Below are 17,972 nucleotides of genomic sequence, written 5' to 3'. Positions count from 1 at the left end.
TTCACCACCATTGGTTCAAGCAGTGCCTGTCTCTTGCTTTTGCTGATGAGACACGGAGCTGTGCAGACTCCAAATACTCTTTGGTTCTATTGGGTAAAGTCACGTAGATGAAAATAAAATAACAAAAAATCACGACGTTTCGGCCACAACACAAGCGGCCTTCATCAGGTGAAGGGACGAGCCTGTTTGGAGGACAGCGCTGGAGTGGAAGAAGCCACGCTTAGATCACGACATTTAAGCTGTGTGAGAAGAAGAAAAAGACCACGCGCTTTGACAAAGGAATTAGCATATAATTTAGCATTGAAATGGCTCATTGAAATAGCTAATTTAAAGTATACACATCCGCAGAGGTGCCCCTTGACAAAGGAATTAGCATCGAATTTAGCATTGAAATAGCTGAGTGATTAGCTAGTAACTGGTCACAGAAATAGCTATGTTAAAGTTAGAGTATATACATTCACCGAGGCACCTAGTACTCATCAAACAGGATAATTTAGCGAAACACAACCACGCTCAGACACCGGACCTATGGGCGAGCCTACAAGGTGTTCTGACAAAGAGATTAGCATAAAAAATTAGCATTTGATTGGCGAATTTTAGGAAAGAGGTGGTGTACGTGCCGGTGGACTTGCAGTTTGGCGCGGGGGGGGGGGGGGGGGGGAAGGGGGGAGGGGGATTTTACCTATTAATGGTGTGAAAATGGGAATTTATAAGAGCTGCGAAAGTTTGGGGTACCACTACTCGAAAAATATACTGTACCATTGAAGTTTAACACGTAGGCTTTCGCGACCAATATTATTCATAATAAAGGTTTTTGGGTTAGATCGCGTTTATTTATAAATGTGTCGTAACCCTCCACCACCCGACACGGCCAATCAGCAAAAAAAAGTGTCACGTTGACAAAAGACAAATAATTCACTACTTTAGCCCACCGGTGTGTTGAAGAGTGAATCCACATTTACAGTTTGAGTACGACGTTTCGCTGGTAAATACATCCAGCATCATCGGGCAATTCGCCAGAATGGTAAAGCCCTCGCTTGCTCCCGGTTTTATATAGAGCAGCAGGGTGACGTCATCACTTAACTCATATCAGGTGCAGTGATTAGAGGCGGAGGGGGGGGGGGTATTGTAATTATTTAATCGATTAGTAATCAGTCATTGGTTATGATTAGTAATGAGTTGTAGATTAGTAATTCTTTAAATCAAAATGTAACGTGTATTATTTAATAATACGCTTCCAGGCCGCACTAAGCCTGTAGCTGTCAGAGCGATTAAAGTTATTCTTGTTCCTCTCAATTTCAATGGATTCTCTAATTAGTCTTTGCCAGTAATAATTAGTTTTACACACCACTGCAACATTGTCAAAACCAATTGAGTGTCCTTGTTGACAAGCATGTTCTGCTATGTTAAAGTTAGAGTATATACATTCACCGAGGCACCTAGTACTCATCAAACAGGAGAATTTAGCGAAACACAACCACGCTCAGACATCGGACCTGTGTGCGAGCCTACAGGGTGTTCTGACAAAGAGATTAGCATAAAAATTAGCATTTGATTGGCGGATTTTAGGAAAGAGGTGGTGTACGTGCCGGTGGACTTGCAGTTTGGCGCGGGGGGGGGGGGGGGGGATGGGGGAGGGGGATTTTACCTATTGATGGTGTGAAAATGGGAATTTATAAGAGCTGCGAAAGTTTGGGGTACCACTACTCGAAAAATATACTGTACCATTGAAATTAGTTTAATGTTTAGTTCGATTTAGAACATCTTTCCAATGGTTGCTTAATTTGAAACCATCCTCTCGGTTGAAATTGTGTCTGTTTGTAGATCTGAATTGCTTCATGAACAAATCTCTGATAAAAGCCCGTGGGTTTGGAAAGAACCTTGGTATCGGAAAAAAATATATCGTGATCCCCCACAGCGTTGTAACAGTGATCAGCCACGGCAGAAGAATTCGTTTTGCCGTGTTTCAAATCTGATTTGTGCTCGCGAATTCGGTCAGAGACATGTCGCTTTGTCTCACCGATGTAGCAATCACCGCAGGTACAACTCAATTTGTAAACCCCGGGGTACTGTAAATCAGGAATGACATCCTTCACGGATGGGATCAGATCACGAATTTTGTGTACTGTATTGAACCGGACCTGGATCTTGTGTTTGTTTAGAATTTTGGAACTCTTTTTAGTAACGCCTGCTATATATGGAAGTGTGATGGTTTTGACCGGAGTATCAAGTGGTTGTTTCTGTATGGAGGGAGAGACAGCTTGGCGGATGGTACGGTCAGAGTAACCATTCCTTTTGAGGGCCAGGTGTACATGTTTTAATTAACTGGTCAGGTGGTGTTGTTGGGTCTGTCACGTGACCTCCTGCACGTAGCCTCGCACAGCAGTCAACCCCTGGCACCTGCTGGGTGTGTCCCGTGACCTCTTCCTCCACTTAGACTGGCACAGCAGTCAACCCATGGCACCTGCTGGGTCTGTCCCGTGACCTCCTCCTGTACCTAGCCTGGCACAGCAGTCAACCCATGGCACCTGCTGGGTCTGTCCCGTGACCTCCTGCCAGCAGCGACACATTGAGCTCCCATAGGCTCTCACGTTACCCTCCCTCCACATTCCCTACATGACGTAAACTTCCCTACCTATCCGCACTGCACATTACAATCGCCCTCGCCGGCAAACTCCCATAGAGCTCCCATAGGCTCCCATGTTAAGCGCCCACCAAATACCCCAGTTCGAATAAGAAACCACGCTTATCCATAGAGACACACATTGCCTAAACGGTAAAATAACACACATCGTTTATAGAAAGCAAACGCACACTGATGCCTATCTGAATGCAGAATCACATCATCATCCAGCTCAGAAATCCTCTCTTATCAAGACGCTCATACATCGGGCTAAAACAGTGTCAGATGGTGAGAGTCTAGTGAGAGAGATTAAACACGTTAAAGACGCACTACGACAGAATGGCTACAATAATGCTCAAATTAACAGAGCACTGAATGCCAAATCACGATCGCAAAGCAATACTGCTGAAAGCGACCAGATTGTTAAAACAATAAAAATTCCATATATCTCAAGAGTAACAGACAAATTAGCCCGTGTTTTGCAAAAGCAAAACATTACAGTAAGATTTGGTACAGTACACAAAATTCAAAAACTAGTATCTTGTACTAAAGACGCATTACCTAAACTATCAACAGAAGGTGTATATCGGATGAATTGTTCATGTGGCAGCTGCTACATTGGGCAGACGGGACGTAACATCAGCGTAAGACTAAAAGAACATCAGAGAAATATTAAATTATCTCAAACACAACTGTCGGCAGTGGCAGAACATGCTTGTCAACAAGGACACTCAATTGATTTTGACAATGTTGCAGTGGTGTGTAAAACTAATTATTACTGGCAAAGACTAATTAGAGAATCCATTGAAATTGAGAGGAACAAGAATAACTTTAATCGCTCTGACAGCTACAGGCTTAGTGCGGCCTGGAAGCGTATTATTAAATAATACACATTACATTTTGATTTAAATAATTACTAATCTACAACTCATTACTAATCATAACCAATGACTGATTACTAATCGATTATATAATTACAATACCCCCCCCCCCTCCGCCTCTAATCACTGCACCTGATATGAGTTAAGTGATGACGTCACCCTGCTGCTCTATATAAAACCGGGAGCAAGCGAGGGCTTTACCATTCTGGCGAATTGCCCGATGATGCTGGATGTATTTACCAGCGAAACGTCGTACTCAAACTGTAAATGTGGATTCACTCTTCAACACACCAGTGGGCTAAAGTAGTGAATTATTTGTCTTTTGTCAACGTGACACTTTTTTTGCTGATTGGCCGTGTCGGGTGGTGGAGGGTTACGACACATTTATAAATAAACACGATCTAGCCCAAAAACCTTTATTATGAATAATATTGGTCGCGAAAGCCTACGTGTTAAACTGACTAACCTCTATGGGGAGGATACTTTTCTTAAAACCAGAAAATTGGAGAAGCTTCGCATTAAGCGGATGAAATTGATATCTTCACTGGCGTTCCTCAAAAGGTGCAGAGATTCAAAGGTAATACCAAACGCAGTAAAAATAACACATCACATAAAGTCTTCTAAAGCTAACCAAATACTACACAAAGCTAGCGAATTACTATTAATAGAGATAATACAGCACAATAGGAGTGAATTATCTTACATTTCGGAATCGCTAAAACAGTTACACTTAGATATAAGCAATAGTGTATCTATGCATTATTGGAATATAATCGATAACATAACACAACAATCGGCTGATAATGTGTTTAAATTAACAAAAACTAACCAAATTAATACATTTTCTAGACTACATAATAAACAAATCCCTACTGAAAACCAAAAATTTAAAAACAAAACTGTACTGAACTTGACTAACACTGTATTAACCGGTGACATGGTCTCTATCCTTTCTAAAGGCCTTAACTTTGCCGTTACCCCACGCACAATTCCAGTGGATGAGATAATTGCTGAGGTAGAATCAGCAGTTAGACTCCTTCCACATAATGAGGCAGAGATGACTAGACATGAGGTTGCTAAAATAATTGAGAATAGCAAAGTTCCAAAAGTAAATATTAGCTCTAACGAGGCAAAAGCCTTAAGAGAGCTGCGTGTAAACAAGGATATCCAAATCCTAGCAGCTGATCTAGGCCGCACTACTGTAGTGATGTCACGAGCCGATTATGATAATAAAATTAGAAATTTACTAGAGGAAAGTACTTACATTAAAATTAAACGAGATCCAACTAATACTTTAGAACGTAAGACCACTGCAATAATTGCAAATTCATTAATCCCTAAAAATGAGCAATACCTAATTAAGCCAAGGGCCTCAAAACCACCTAGACTCTATGGGCTACCAAAGATTCATAAAATCGGCATCCCATTACGACCCATAGTCAGTACAATTGGCTCTGCCACATATTAATTAGCAAAATATATAACCAAACAAATACAGCCCTACATCGGTAAGACATCTTCATTCATAAAAAAAATTCAGAACATCTTGTGAATGTGATTAAAGATATTAAACTTACTCCTGATGATATTTTTGTAAGTTTTGATGTGATTTCTCTATTCACTAAGGTTCTAGTGGACGAATCGCTTAAATTACTTGATACACTAGTAAAGAATACCGGTTTTCCAAAAGATATTTCGAAACTTGCTGGACATTGTTTAAATAACACTTACTTCTTATGGAGAGGGGATTTCTTTAAACAAAAGGAAGGAGCAGCAATGGGTTCTCCTTTATTCCCTGCTATAGCAAATTTGTACGTGGAAAACTTTGAAATAAGAGCACTTGCCTCGAGCACATTAAAACCATCCTTTTGGTTTAGATATGTGGATGACACTTTGGTTGTCTGGCCACATGGTAAAGATACACTTAATGATTTTCTAAATCATCTCAATGCACAAAACCCGGCCATCCAGTTCACCATGGAAATGGAGGTGAATAACACACTCCCATTCCTAGATATTTTGCTTGGACATGGCCTAAACGGTAAAATAACACGCAGCGTTTATAGAAAGCAAACGCACACTGATGCCTATCTGAATGCAGAATCACATCATCATCCAGCTCAGAAATCCTCTCTTATCAAGACGCTCATACTTCGGGCTAAAACAGTGTCAGATGGTGAGAGTCTAGTGAGAGAGATTAAACACGTTAAAGACGCACTACGACAGAATGGCTACAATAATGCTCAAATTAACAGAGCACTGAATGCCAAATCACGATCGCAAAGCAATACTGCTGAAAGCGACCAGATTGTTAAAACAATAAAAATTCCATATATCTCAGGAGTAACGGACAAATTAGACCGTGTTTTGCAAAAACAAAACATTACAGTAAGATTTGGTACAGTACACAAAATTCAAAAACTAGTATCTTGCACTAAAGACGCATTACCTAAACTATCAACAGAAGGTGTATATCGGATTAATTGTTCATGTGGCAGCTGCTACATTGGGCAGACGGGACGTAACATCAGCGTAAGACTAAAAGAACATCAGAGAAATATTAAATTATCTCAAACACAACTGTCGGCAGTGGCAGAACATGCTTGTCAACAAGGACACTCAATTGATTTTGACAATGTTGCAGTGGTGTGTAAAACTAATTATTACTGGCAAAGACTAATTAGAGAATCCATTGAAATTGAGAGGAACAAGAATAACTTTAATCGCTCTGACAGCTACAGGCTTAGTGCGGCCTGGAAGCGTATTATTAAATAATACACATTACATTTTGATTTAAATAATTACTAATCTACAACTCATTACTAATCATAACCAATGACTGATTACTAATCGATTATATAATTACAATACCCCCCCCCCTCCGCCTCTAATCACTGCACCTGATATGAGTTAAGTGATGACGTCACCCTGCTGCTCTATATAAACCCGGGAGCAAGCGAGGGCTTTACCATTCTGGCGAATTGCCCGATGATGCTGGATGTATTTACCAGCGAAACGTCGTACTCAAACTGTAAATGTGGATTCACTCTTCAACACACCGGTGGGCTAAAGTAGTGAATTATTTGTCTTTTGTCAACGTGACACTTTTTTTTGCTGATTGGCCGTGTCGGGTAGTGGAGGGTTACGACACATTTATAAATAAACGCGATCTAACCCAAAAACCTTTATTATAAATAATATTGGTCGCGAAAGCCTACGTGTTAAACTTCAATGGTACAGTATATTTTTCGAGTAGTGGTACCCCAAACTTTCGCAGCTCTTATAAATTCCCATTTTCACACCATTAATAGGTAAAATCCCCCTTCCCCCTTCCACCCCCCCCCCACCCCCCCGCGCCAAACTGCAAGTCCACCAGCACGTACACCACCTCTTTCCTAAAATTCGCCAATCAAATGCTAATTTTTATGCTAATCTCTTTGTCAGAACACCTTGTAGGCTCGCACATAGGTCCGATGTCTGAGCGTGGTTGTGTTTCGCTAAATTATCCTGTTTGATGAGTACTAGGTGCCTCGGTGAATGTATATACTCTAACTTTAACATAGCTATTTCTGTGACCAGTTACTAGCTAATCACTCAGCTATTTCAATGCTAAATTCGATGCTAATTCCTTTGTCAAGGGGCACCTCTGCGGATGTGTATACTTTAACTTAGCTATTTCAATGAGCCATTTTAATGCTAAATTATATGCTAATTCCTTTGTCAAAGCGTGTGGTCTTTTTCTTCTTCTCACACAGCTTAAATGTCGTGATCTAAGCGTGGCTTCTTCCACTCCAGCGCTGTCCTCCAGACAGGCTCGTCCCTTCACCTGATGAAGGCCGCTTGTGTTGTGGCCGAAACGTCGTGATTTTTTGTTATTTTATTTTTACCTATTTGACTTTTCCCAATAGAACCAAAGAGTATGGATCCTAGCAGTCACGAAAGCTTTAAATCTAGACTCCAAATACACAGCATCAGCAGGCATCGTCAGGGTCGGGATGGAACACACGACCTCCTGTATACCAGGCGTGGTAGTTAACATCTCCCAGCCACTGTGATGATGAGAGAGAGACATAGACTCCAAATATACAGCAGCAGGGATCGTCAGGATCAGGATCGAACCCACGACCTCCTGCATACCAGGCGAGGTAGTTAACATCTCATCAGGGTCGGAATTGATCCCACGACCTCCTGCATACCAGGCGAGGTAGTTAACATCTCATCAGGGTCGGAATTGAGCCCACGACCTCCTATGTACCAGGCGAGGTGGTAAACATCTCATCAGGTTCGGAATTGAACCCACGACCTATATACCAGGCAAGTCACCTGAGACCCCAGGCAGCAGCAACTCGCCACAACAAACACAACTGCAACGTTCTGTTGAGTCCGCTTATTTATTAACAACAACAATCGATAAACAATGGTCTAGATATATATGTACACATTATTACATTATAACTTATTTTGTATCTCTATCCTAACTCTTCACACGCGCACGTGGCTAGGCTGGCTGTAGTCCATTGTGTGGTGAGTGTGGGTGGTGTGTGGGTGGTGAGTGTGAGTGGTGAGTGTGGGTTGTGTGGGTGGTGAGTGTGGGTGGTGAGTGTGGGTGGTGAGTGAGTGTGGGTGGTGTGGGTGTTGAGTGAGTGTGGTGAGTGTGGGTGATGAGTGAGTGTGGTGTCAGTGGTGAGTGTGGGTGGTGTGTGGGTGGTGAGTGTGAGTGGTGAGTGTGGGTGGTGAGTATGGGTTGTGTGGGTGGTGAGTGTGGGTGGTGAGTGTGGGTGGTGAGTGTGGTGAGTGTGGGTGGTGAGTGTGGGTGGTGAGTGTGGGTGGTGAGTGAGTGTGGGTGGTGAGTGAGTGTGGGTGGTGAGTGTGGGTGGTGAGTGAGTGTGGTGAGTGTGGGTGGTGAGTGAGTGTGGTGTCAGTGGTGAGTGTGGGTGGTGAGTGTGGGTGGTGAGTGGGTGGTGAGTGTGGTGAGTGTGGGTGGTGAGTGTGGTGAGTGTGGGTGTTGAGTGAGTGTGGTGAGTGTGGGTGGTGAGTGAGTGTGGTGGTGGTGCTGCTGCTGCTGCTCGTGGTGGTGGTTGCACCGATTCCACCACCACCACTCCGCTACTCTGCCGTGGGCCGTCCACCACAGAGGAGCAGACGGCCGAAGAGCGAGCGGAGCGCCCTGCCCACACGCGCCAGGACCCCTCGCTCCCTCTCCTCCTCCTCTTCCTTCTCTTCCTCCTCTTCCTCCTCCTCTTCCTCCTCTTCCTCCTCTTCCTCCTCCTCTTCCTCCTCCTCATCCTCCTCCCTTTCATCCTCCTCCTCTTCATCCTCCTCCTCTTCATCCTCCTCCTCTTCATCCTCCTCCTCTTCATCCTCCTCTTTATCCTCCTCGTTGTCGTCATCCTCCTGCGTCTCCACCACCTCCGTCCTCTCTCCAAAGGTCTGGGTAAGCAGTGACGATGGTGATGGGAGCTTCTCCTCCGGCTCCGCTCTGTGGAGAGAGGCAGCAACACCACAGCAGAGCATCATCGTCATCATCGTCGTCATCATCATCGGCATCATCAACATCGTCTTCATCATCAACATCGTCATCATCATCGTCATTATCATACCCACAGAGACCCATAGACCTACATAGACCCATACTCATAGCGACTCATACTCATAGAGACCCATCCTCATAGAGACCCATACATACCCACAGAGACCCATACTCATGGAGACCCATACAGACCAATGCTCATACAGACCCATAGACCTACAGAGACCCATACTCATGTAATGAGAGCGCCATCTCCTGTATTATATGGGGTGTGGTGTGATATGCAGTTATGGGTTATCTCGGGGAAAGATTACATCGAGGCCAAAGGTAATGGGGCGGAGCCACCCGGGAAGCCTCTGGAATGCTCCCGAAGGTTCCATGAGGGGCGTGGCCAGAGGCGGGGTTTAGTCGCCGGGGAGCGAATATAAGCGGGGGCCGGAGCAAGGTGCGGGGTCGGTGTGTGAAGAATCAAGAGGAGATTCCCGTCGCCGCCGCTGCTCTGCCATCATCGGCCACGTGGCGGCTCGACCTTCAGCCACTCAGCCGCTCCCTAGCCAGCGCCGTCAGCCAGCGGCGTGCTAGAGAGTGGGGCGAGCGCGCAGGGCAGCGAAGCCGCTTGGGGGGCCATGCATCCGTGGTGCGAGTGACAAGAGACGAGTAGACGGCCAACTGTACCGAAGTTTATTAATAAACGTTTCAAGTTCTTATCGTGTTGGAGCCACTCATTACACTCACAAAGACCCATACTCATAGAGACCCATACAGACCAATACTCATACAGACCCATACAGATCTACAGAGACCCATACTAATAGAGACCTATACAGACCCATACTCATAGACCCATATTCAGAGACGCACAGAGACCCATACTAATAGAGCCCATACAGACCCCAGAGACCCATACTCATAGAGACCCATACAGACCCCTGAGGCCCATAATCACAGAGACGCATAGACCCACAGAGACCCATAGACCCACTTAGACCAGAAGCGACTTGGCCATCTCGAATGATAGCCGAATCAAGTGGGCAGATAACATCATCATCATCTTCATCGCGTGGACATTCATAGCGGCAGTCAAATACTCGAAGTGCATGACGCCGATTCTCAACGTGGAGGGGAAAATCCTGAGGACCCTGAGAAGAATCCACACGGTGACCACGGGGACAGAAACGCAGACTGCAAATATACAGCAGCAGCTGGCATCGTCAGGGTCGGGATCGAACCCACGACTTCCTGCGTACCAGGCGAGGTACACAGAGAGAGGCTCACCGTGGCTCAGCAGCTGCAGATCCCTGCACAGGAGTGGTGCCACCGCTGCTGCTGATGGTGGCCCAGTTGGTGGTGTCGGCCCAGCTGGTGGTGGTGGCTCGGATGGTGGTGGTTGTGGGGGTGGCCTCGCTGGCGGTGGGGGTGGCCTCGCTGGTGGTGGTGGCCCGAGTGACGGTGGTGGCCCGAATGGTGGTGGTGGTGGGGTTGGCCTCGCTGGCAGTGGGGGTGGCCTTGCTGCTGGTGGTGGCCTCGCTAGCGGTGGAGGTGCCCCTGATGGTGGTGGTGGTGGTGGCCCGGATGGTGGCATTGGTGGGGGTGGCCCTTCTGGTAGTGTCCCGGGTGGTGGTGGTGGTGGTGTTTTGAAGCCAGCTGTGAGCCAGCGCCTGCTCAGGCGTCATCCGGAGATTCGGATCCCATCTATTGGGAGACGCACGGGGAGGGAGGGGAGGGATGGGAGGAGACACACACGTGGTGAGAGGGGCATGGTGAGATGATTTGACAGGGTGGGAGGTGGGGGGAGAGTGGGGAGATGGCGGCATGGGGGAAGAGATGGAGAGGGTGGGAGCAAGTGGTGGTGGGTGGTGAGTGGGTGGTAGAGCTGTCAACCCGTACGGTTTATTAGATATTCTTGTGCAGGGAAATTGTGTTTTCAGGTCCGTACGGAGTGCAGCCGTTTCAATTCTGGGTAACAACAATAATTCGTGTCTATTTGTTTGTTTGTCCCTTGTGATGGGATTTTGCAGGATGAACGTTGAGATTCATAAGGGTCACGGGGTGACCAATAATCTTGTGTCTAGTAAGGTAAGGCAGTGATAAGGTGTTGACAGGTATGGGGTGGTGAGTGGGGGTGAGTGAGTGGGGGTGAGTGGTGTGGGGATGAGTGGGGGTGAGCGAGGGGTGAGTGTGGTTCGTACTGCAGGCAACGGCTGACGAAGTCCACCAGCTGAGGGTGGTGGCCCTGCAGAGCGCGGTGCAGAGGAAGGCTTCCCGGTGGCACCTGCTTGGACAGGTTGTAGGGGAGGCCCTCAGGGTCTGCAGAGACAGAAAGACGCACGCAGAGTCACCAACCACCACGTCGCCCACATACCCGCTCATCCACTTACCTACACACATACCTATAGACCTACATACCCACCAACTCACTCACCTGCGCACTTACCCACCTACCCTCACACCGACCAACTCAACCACCCACCTATGCACTTACCCACCTACCTATCCAGTCGCCCACCTACCTACCTACATATCCACTCACCCACCTACAAACCCAGTCTCCCACTCACTAACCCACCCACCCACTCACCGACCCACTCACCTCCCCACCCACCGCCCCACCCACCCGCTCACTCACCCACCCACCTATGCTTCCTAACGACTGTTACAAAGATCCCCAACCCCCACCCCACCCCCCACCTCCGGGATAATCAGAGCCCCCCTCCCCCCCACAATAGAACCCTATAAGAGCCTCACTGCCAGCCCCCCATCTAACAAAACGGAATGGGTCACGTCGCTGGCGACTCACCAAAGTAAGTTGTCTTGTTAGGTGCTTCGTCCACCATCTTTTTCGGGGGCATGCCCAGGATCTGCGCACGGTTTCGGACGAAGACAAAAGGAGGAGGGGGGGGGGGGTTACAGCCGGTGTAGCCTCAGCGGGTCCATTGGGGCAAGTGCCGTCTGTCAGCGGTGAGTAGTGGTGGAGGCAGCGCCTGTCGAGGCTGGCACTGTGTACAAAGACAACAATCACTCCCTCTCCTTATTAGACTCATCTCATTGCTAGGGCAAGCGCTGTTAGTAGCGAGCAGCACCTATGAAGGCCAGCACTGTGTACAAATACAACAATCTCCCCTTCCCCGTATTAGCCTCATCTCATTGCTGGGGCAAGTGCTGTTAGCAGCGAGCAGCACCTTTGAAGGCAGGAACGGCACACAAGGGGGTGGGTGCCCAGCAACACGCCCGGCCACCTTTGTCTCCCCCAGTGGAAATGTTTACTACACACCGCTACACCAAGTACTCGTTTGAGGCTGCGTCGACCTATGAGAGGTCCAGGACCAGGTTAGATATTCCTCGCCGGTTGTTTGTGGCCGCCAGACGAATCAAACTCTGAGTATTGGTATCTGTGGGTCTGCATGGGTCTCTATGAGTATGGGTCTCTGTGTAGACCCACAAAGACCCATATCCATAGAGACCTGCCCGCCCACCCACCCACCATACCCACCGTACCCACCCACCATACCCACCCACCATACCCACCGTACCCACCCACCGACCGTACCTCGATGCAGTAGGGCAGGTGTTCTATGAAGATTCGTGAATCAAAGAGATCCTTGCCGGTGGCCATCTCGGCCACGGTGCAGCCCAGAGCCCACATGTCCACAGCGCAGGTGACATGGTAGCCCAGCAGCAGCTCCGGGGCCATGTAGGGCAACGTCCCCCACATGTTTTGGGCTGCACACAAACAACAACAATAACAACAACGACGATGAATATAAAGTAGCCCCTCCGTCAACAGCGACGTGGGTTGAACAGGTTTCTTTTTTCGGTCGGTTAAATGCCTAGTCGGCTTCTGCGACCGATATTTCACGGCGGAGGCGAGTTTTTGGGTTGGACCGCGTACTCTGGCTGCCCGCCCGATGATGATGCTCAGCTGTAATCGCTCGAATTGTAAACGTCGTAGTGGATTTACATCTCCAGCACACTGGCTAGTGCTGTGCAAGTGGCGATTTGGAGCGTCCTGTTTACGTGACGCTGAACCTCACTGGCTGCGTCGGATGGCAGCGGGTTTGACGACGCAACGTTTACGTTGACGCAAGCTAACCCTGAAAAAAGAAACTCCACGCACGCAAAGCCACTCACTTTTATGCTTCAGGTAGGAGCTGCACCCGAAGTCGGTGACCCTGACTTTGCCGGCCGCGGTGAGCAGAATGTTATCCTGGACAAAGGGGAGAGACAGAGAAGGAATTCCACGCTCTGAGGTTACGGCAAGAATGTCCACCCAGCAGTGGGTCGATCACGCAAAGTGACGCATTTACACCCACACAGGCAGCCCCCCCCCTCCCACTTTTGGCATGGGCTATGTGCCTGAGACCCGTTCAAAGTCGTTTTAATAAACTACTAAACCTATTTTTTTATGTTACTACCAGGGTGTAAGGCCCCACTGAGCTGTTGTGTAGCTATTCTATCAGAAACGATCTGGCCATCACGTAATAACATCATCAGCATCATCATCATCATTGCGTGGACATTAATAGCAGCAGCCAAACACTCTAAACACATGTTTCAACAAGCCCATAGAGACCCATACACACCCACAGAGACCCATACTTACAAAGACCCACACAGATATAGAGACCGATTCTCATAGAGACCTACACAGACCAACAGAGACCCATACTCATAGAGACCCATAAAGACCGAAATAGACCCATACTCATAGAGACTCACACAGACTTAGAGAGACTCATACTCATAGAGACTCACACAGACTTCGAGAGACCCATACTCATAGAGACCTACACAGACATAAAGAGACCCAAACTAAAACTAAGCTATATTTACTTTACTAGGTGTAAGGCCCCACTCTGTGCTGCTGTGCAGCTGTTCTGTCAGAAGCGACCTGGCCATCACAAACGATAGCTCAACCAAGTGGGCTGATATCATCATCATAATCACGCGGAAATGTTAAAGCAGCGGTCAAATACTCTAAACGCTTGGTGATGTTGATTCTGAACGTGGAGGGAAAAACCGGAGGACCCGGAGTAAAATCCACGTGACCACCACGGGGAGAGAGAGACGCAGACTCCAAACATACAGCAGACGTCAGGGTCGGGATCGAACCCACGACCTCCTGTATACCTTGCGAGGTAGTTAACATCTCCTGCTACCTCCTCCATCTGGAAGGAGGAGGTGGCAGAGTCACAGTAGAAGGACAGAGCCAGCGCATTGACCCTGCAATCAACCATGGCCGGCCTGCCTCTATGGTACGAGTGTCCACCTCGTCCCGGATCGTCTTCACCGGAGGTAAAGTGACCCCACCACCACCACTACCACCACCTCCCTCCAGATGGACGGAGCCACCGCATCGACCCCGTGATCAACAGTGGCCAGGCTGCCTCCGCGCCAGCTAACCAAGCGCCCCGACGAGAGGGCGCGACCACCGCGCCTGCTCCGCTCACCGGCTTGATGTCCCCGTGGACGATGCCCCGCCCCTTGGCGTACAACAGGAAGTCGAGGATGGCCCTGGTGTACTCCCTCAACCGCCTCACGTAGATTCGCCCGATGCTCCCTTTGCTCATGACATCGTAGAGGCTCTTCCTGACGCGACAAGGACGACGACGACGTTAAAACCCCTTTCCCGTTCCGATAACGTCCGCAGGGCGACCCACAACCCGCACCCCAAACCGACTGTGACACTTGGTTAGTTTTGGCGGGGGGGGGGGGGGAGGTCAGGGAACTCCTCGTCGCTCTGCGGTATTCATTTGCGTCGTCGCCGCGCTGCACTAGCGCCGAGCGAACTAACGCGCACAAAACATTGCCGCGGGTGAAATATTTAATGATAATAATTTCATTATGATTTCATTCTAATTTCACCGTGATTATGTTCTTATTACAATTTCTATTTTATTATTTCATTACTATCATTTTATTACTATCATATCACAATTTAACAATACATTTTTTATTATCACTTTATCAATATTTCTTAATTAAAAAAATTATTAAATTTTTCATTAGTAATATATTTGTATTATTATTTCATTATAATTTCCTTATTATTTTGGAATCTTATTGTTCATTATCATTTTTTCATTATTATTAACCTATTAATATCGTGTTATTTTATTATTTTAAAAAATAGCTTATTAATATATATATTTTACTAGAATGTGTACCCGTTCTTTGCACGGAAATTAATAGTTTATTCCATCACAGATGTGCTGTCACCGCTCACTGCCGTGCAATAGATTATATCCATTATTCCCTCCCCCCAAAAAATACAAAGTAATTTTTTATACTTTTTACATTGTGTACAGTATGGAAGCTACCCACATGCCAAATTTAAAGTTTGTAGCATGTTGGGAAGTATGCTAAACATTTCGAACAGACACACATATCCACAAATTTCCCTTTTGACGTATATATAAAGATTTCACTGGAAAACCCTTAAAAAAGGTTGATGTTTGCAAGAAAGAAAAAATCCTAAACAAATCAATTTCACTAAATCGGATGTTTTTCACTGAAGGAAATTCAACTTTAACCCACTTCTACGTAAGGTCGATTTAGGCAACTCGGGAAGGGAATGACGTGGCGAGCTGAATATAGTCACGTTCCCTTAGAAATTCCAGACAGCGTAAGCTGTGCAAATTTCACGACGTCAGAGCTCAGCGTTCGAGAGTTTTTGCTGCTTCACACAAACAGTGGATTTTCTGCTTCATATTTAGAAGCGAGCTGAAATTCGTCGCGTTGACTTAGAAAATGGAGGCAGCTATGCAGCGCTTTTGTGCGGGATACACAGCCTACGCGGGGGTTGGGGGGGGATGCGTGACGTCAGCAGGCACACTGCGTGACGCTGACGCATGCGGGTGACATCACAGATGTGACGTCACCACTCACTTGCCGTGCAATGTATTACATGCATTATTCCGCCATCCCCCCCCCGCCCCAAAATACAAAAGTCTATTTTTAGACTTTTTGCATTGTGTACAGTCTGGAAGCTACCCACATGCCAAATTTCAAGTTTGTTGCATAAACATTTCAAACAGACACAAATTCACAAATTCCCTTTTTACACATGTAGATTATCAATATCATAAAAAAATTAGAATGTGTGATTCATGGGGAACGTTTCCGTGAGTCGCGTCTTCCGCAACCCAGGGGACTTCCTGCGTCTGCTTTGTCCCCACGGTGTTCTGCGATTGTCGATAACGCAGCGGTTCGCCGTGCTGAGCTGCTTGACCCACGGGGGCCACGTGGACGCGTGCTGCTCGACTTCCCAGAGCTTTGGAGACTCGGTTGCCAAACAAATTGTGATTGTAAAATTGTCAGATGAATTATTGCATAAATTAATTACCAAAATAGCAATTAAATAAGTTACATCTTCGATTAAATTAATTCATTTAACGAGGCGAGACATATTTTGATGAATTGTTAATTATCTTTAAACTCACTAAATAAACTGCAAAATAAGTTTATTATGAAAGTTATTAAATAAAGCTATTGGGGAACAAATTAGAAAATTTATCCCCCACCCAACTTTGCCGCACAGAAGTGTGGTCACCACATCTGTGCCTCTTTATAAGGAATGGAACAGGTGGAATTCTCCACAAAATCTAACTTTCGCCTGATGAAGCTGGTTGTAATTACTAGCGAAACGTCGTACTCAGAGATTGTAAATGTTGTGGCTTGGCTGTCCAACACACCGTTGTGCTGTACCATTATACTACACTATACACTACACTATACACTACACTACTATACACTACACACTAGTGCTGTACTAGTAACCAATTGGCACGTTCTGTGTGCGTGACAACCCTTACTAGTCGGCTGTGTCGGGTCGTGGCGGGTTTAACGACGCAACATTTATATTTTTAAGCGATCTAACCCAAAAATACCTCTATTATGGATTAGAATGGTCGCAAAAGCCCTGCGTGTAAAACTCAATTAATAAATGTGATAAATCGATAAATCTAGTTGCTTGATCAAATATTAAATAAATATTAATTCCGAAATAAATCAACTATCGAACGGAGCAATGGAGACGCACGTGGGTGGGTGGTGGGGGGGGGGGGGTGGGAAGGTTCACGTACTTCAAGAGCTCGACGACGAGGCAATTGTGGCCGCGGAATTCGAACGTGTCCAGGACCCGGATGACTCCATAGCGCTCATCGCTGGCCCTGCCCTGCAGCTTTTTGGCCACCTCCAGCTCCGTCCTCTGGCGGGCCGCTGTCGAGGAGCTGCGCAACGGGAGGGGGAAGGCCAAGAAATCAACGGTGACTCTGTGTGGGTGACTCTGTGTGGGTGACTCTGTGTGGGTGACTCTGTGTGGGTGACTCTGTGTGTGTGACTCTGTGTGGGTGACTCTGTGTGGGTGACTCTGTGTGGGTGACTCTGTGTGGGTGACTCTGTGTGAGTGACTCTGTGTGGGTGACTCTGTGTGGGTGACTCTGTGTGGGTGACTCTGTGAGTGACTCTGTGTGGGTGACTCTGTGTGGGTGACTCTGTGTGGGTGACTCTGTGTGGGTGACTCTGTGAGTGACTCTGTGTGGGTGACTCTGTGTGGGTGACTCTGTGTGGGTGACTCTGTGTGGGTGACTCTGTGTGGGTGACTCTGTGTGGGTGACTTTGTGAGGGTGACTCTGTGGGTGACTCTGTGAGGGTGACTCTGTGCGTGACTCTGTGGGTGACTCTGTGTGGGTGACTCTGTGTGGGTGACTCTGTGTGGGTGACTCTGGGTGGGTGACTCTGTGGGTGACTCTGTGTGGGTGACTCTGTGTGGGTGACTCTGTGTGGGTGACTCTGGGTGGGTGACTCTGTGTGGGTGACTCTGTGTGGGTGACTCTGTGTGGGTGACTCTGTGTGGGTGTCTCTGTGTGGGTGTCTCTGTGTGGGTGACTCTGTGTGGGTGACTCTGTGTGGGTGTCTCTGTGTGGGTGACTCTGTGTGG

General features: G+C 47.2%; 1 long non-coding RNA gene across 1 annotated transcript; it reads right to left on the bottom strand.

The window, feature by feature from the left end:
• Positions 1-13,162: 13,162 nt before the first annotated feature.
• On the bottom strand, positions 13,163-17,257 carry LOC142907685 (uncharacterized). Its single transcript, XR_012931194.1, has 3 exons — positions 17,116-17,257; positions 14,482-14,620; positions 13,163-13,238 (listed from the first exon to the last, which is right to left on the bottom strand). It is a non-coding gene; the product is annotated as an uncharacterized LOC142907685 (long non-coding RNA).
• Between the last annotated feature and the right edge of the window lie 715 nt (positions 17,258-17,972).

Source organism: Petromyzon marinus, chromosome 80 (genome assembly GCF_048934315.1).
Source record: "Petromyzon marinus isolate PM22_M1 ecotype Great Lakes invasive population chromosome 80, UKy_Petmar_22M1.pri1.0, whole genome shotgun sequence".
NCBI lineage: Eukaryota > Metazoa > Chordata > Hyperoartia > Petromyzontiformes > Petromyzontidae > Petromyzon > Petromyzon marinus.
This window is presented reverse-complemented; position numbering and strand designations above follow the sequence as displayed.